The following is a 3,367-nucleotide window of genomic DNA, read 5'->3' as shown; positions in this document are numbered from 1 at the left end:
GACAAAAGGCATGGCTACAGTGGCCAGCGGGGACACACAGGGCAGCACAGAGACGCCCTGTGGATCTAAGACCCCCCCCTCTCCCTGAGTAAAGATAAGAATCTCCCCCATGGCATCTGGCAGCTCTCCATTTGTTTGTCTCCCAGTGGCCTCTTCTCCATTCATCACTAACAAGCTGCACTTTCTGGAACTCATTCCATGCCCTGGCACATGATTCTGCATCCTCAAGCACAGTGCCAAAATACCTGGCTCTGCCAGGAAGCCCACATGTCCCCTTCTGTCCACAAAATCCAAACAAATCCATGGGTGAGAGATTTCAGGAGCTCTGTGTCCTCAGCTCCAGATCTGATAGGTCCAGGAACAGGATGATGTCCCAGGACACCATCAAACAGGATAGAGAATAGGAAAACCAGATCCCTTTTTATGAGGAGCTTATGTTCTGGATCAGAGATGGCATTATGTGTCAAGCTCAAAAGGGGGCACGGGCAAAAACTAGTGGGAGATTGAGGCTGAATTGGTATCTGGGGAAGCTTACTGAAGTTTGGGCAGTTAAAAACTAATACAACACTTTCCCTATCTGTGCTCAGAATCAATTGAAAGAGTCAAATTTTAGGATTTCCCTAAACCCCAGGGTTGTGCCCACCTTTTTCACGTTCAAGCTAATAGAGATTCAAATCATTTTGCCATTTCCACTTAGCGTGCTACACGGTACTTCCCTAAACACCAAGAGAACTAAAATCAAAGGAGGGAAACGGAAAGCACATTCGTTCTAGGGATGGCCTCCTGGCTCCAGTTTCTGCCAGTGGGGAACTAGGGAGGTCATGCAGTGAACATGTATGTTTTGGTAGGGCCAGAACTCTTCTTCCATCACCTAAGATCACTCAATTTCTCCTTTAGGGAACTACTCCTTCTTAGTTAATATGGTCCTAGAGGGAGGGGGCTGTCAATCATATCTATTACTAGCCTATGAGGGTAATCTGTCCCCCCAGCCAGAGGAATTGGTCTGAGATGAACACATGACTGAGCCTGGGCCAAGGTAGTCTTCCCAGAAAAGTACATGCTCTATCACTACCATTATCACAAACTGTAAGAACCAATTAACCTTGAATCATTAGTTGTCATCTACAGAAGAAACAAATTGTCTAAAGAATGAAGTCAAAATTTGAGAAGAAAACAAAGAGATGGAAGAGAAGAAAGTAGAGGCAAAGGCTTAGAAATATTGAGGCCTTAAAGCCAGCTCAACCCCTGGCTTCCCAGTCTAGTGAGCCAATAAATGTCTTTTTGTACACAAGCCAGTTTGAGTTGGGTTTTCCATCACCTGTCACCTGAATTGGCAATGCACATACATGGAAACCCAGAAGTCTGTGGATCTTCACTCAGGACACCAGTGCGGCACAGCTACTCTGCAGTGTTTCCTTACAGCTCCTGTCACAAATTGGCTTATTCACCCTCAACTGTCTGCTTCTCTATTCGTGGTTTCTACACTCTTGTGGTTCATGCTACCTGATACCCAGGCTCCATATCTCATCCCATGGCTTGTCTGATCTCTCTTGACCTAATCTGTTCCCACTGCTCACTACCTTATCCTTCAGAAGTTCCCAGCTATAAATTCCTTAGAGGATCTGATCAACCAAGGTAATTTTTGTGTGTGTGCTGGGCCATAGCATAGAGCAGCACATGGCTACCCTGAAATCTCCTTGAAGGCACCTAATAAGTATTTCATATTTTGTGAAATTTTGTATATTTTTTTATTTTAGAGAGCATACATGAGAAGGGGAGAAGAACAGAAGGAGAGAGAGAGCGAGAGAGAGAAACACACACACAACACACACACACACACACAGAGAGAGAGAGAGAGAGGGAGAGAGAGAATCCCAAGCAGGCTCCACACTCAGTATGGAACCTGATGTGGGGCTCGATCCTATGATCCTGGGATAACAACTTGGGCTGAAATCAAGAGTTGGACGCTCAACTGACTGGCCACCCAGACACCCTGTTAAATTTTAAATAGTATTAAAATGTTTAATTTTCCATTTCCACCTGTTAACTCCTATTATATAGGAATACAATTGATGTTTGTATGTTGATCTTGTATCCTGAAACATTGTTGAACTCACTTATAAGTTCTAAGAGTTTTTAAAATATATTCCCTGAAGTTTTCTACATAGAAAATCATGCCCATCTGCAAATAAGGAGAGTTCTATTTCATAAGGCCAAAATTAATAGAACTGAAAAAATAAATACACAAATCTATCATTATAGTTAGAGACATCAACCCCCCTCTGTTAGTAATTGATAGATCCTGCAGGCAGAATATCAGTAGGGCTATAGATGACCTGAACGGCACTATCAATCAATTTGATCTAATAGACATGTTTAAAAAACTCCATACAGTACCTAGTACAGCCTTGGCTTATGATCCTAAGAAGCATATAAAGTGTGTAGCAGCTCCAAAGCATTGTATACTAGATAAACTAAACAATGTGTTTGGCCCTGGTCCATATGCTAATACCCACAAGCTGAGAGAATGTCTCCCCCTCATCATTTTCCTAAGGAACAGATTTAAGTATGCTCTAACAGGAGATAAGTAAAGGCAATCTGCATGCAGTGGTCCATTGACATTAATAGCAAGATCTGAGCTGATATAATCTACTCTGCTGTGTTGATGGATGTCATCAGAATTGACAAGACCAGAGAGAATTTCTATGTGATCTATGACACTAGAGATTGCTTTGCCGTCCATCATGTTATACCTGAGGAAGCCATGTACAGGTTGTGCAAAGTGAGAAAGATGTTTGTGGGCACAAAAGGAATCCTTCATCTGGTGATTCACAATGCTCACACCATCTGCTACTCTGATTCCTTCATCAAGGTGAATGACACCATTCAGATCAATTTGGAGACTGTATGGTGGTAACCAGAGGTGCTAACTTGGGAAAAATTGGTGTGATCACCAACAGGGTGAGACATCCTGGCTCTTTTGATGTGATTTATGTGAAAGATGCCAAAGGCAACAGCTTTCCCGCCCAGCGCTCCAACATTTTTGTTATTGGCAAAGGCAAAAAAGAAACAAAAACAAAAACAAACAAACAAAAACACATGGATTTCTCTTCCTTGAGCAAAAGATATCTATCTCACTGTTGCTGAAGAGACTGGTTGCCAAAAAGAATAGTAGGTAAAATAATCTGTAGGTAAAGTGCTTGGAAATGTCTTTTGCTTAATTAAAGATAATAAGATAGTATGGCATGAAAATAAAATACTCCATCCAGGGCGTCTGGGTGCCTCAATAAGTTAATAAGTGTCAGGCTCTTGATTTTAGCTCAGATCATGATATCACACTTCATGGGATCAAGCCCTGTTGTTGGGC

At 42.3% G+C, this 3,367-nt stretch overlaps 1 pseudogene; it reads left to right on the top strand.

Annotated features, from left to right (window-relative positions):
• Positions 1-2,372: 2,372 nt before the first annotated feature.
• Positions 2,373-3,172, top strand: LOC144237548 (small ribosomal subunit protein eS4, X isoform-like; annotated as a pseudogene).
• Positions 3,173-3,367: the final 195 nt, after the last annotated feature.

This window comes from Crocuta crocuta, unplaced genomic scaffold, assembly GCF_008692635.1.
Source record: "Crocuta crocuta isolate KB4526 unplaced genomic scaffold, BGI_CrCroc_1.0 scaffold1304, whole genome shotgun sequence".
Taxonomy (NCBI): domain Eukaryota; kingdom Metazoa; phylum Chordata; class Mammalia; order Carnivora; family Hyaenidae; genus Crocuta; species Crocuta crocuta.
The sequence above is the reverse complement of the archived record's forward strand: the minus strand, read 5'-3'. Positions and strand labels throughout refer to the sequence as shown.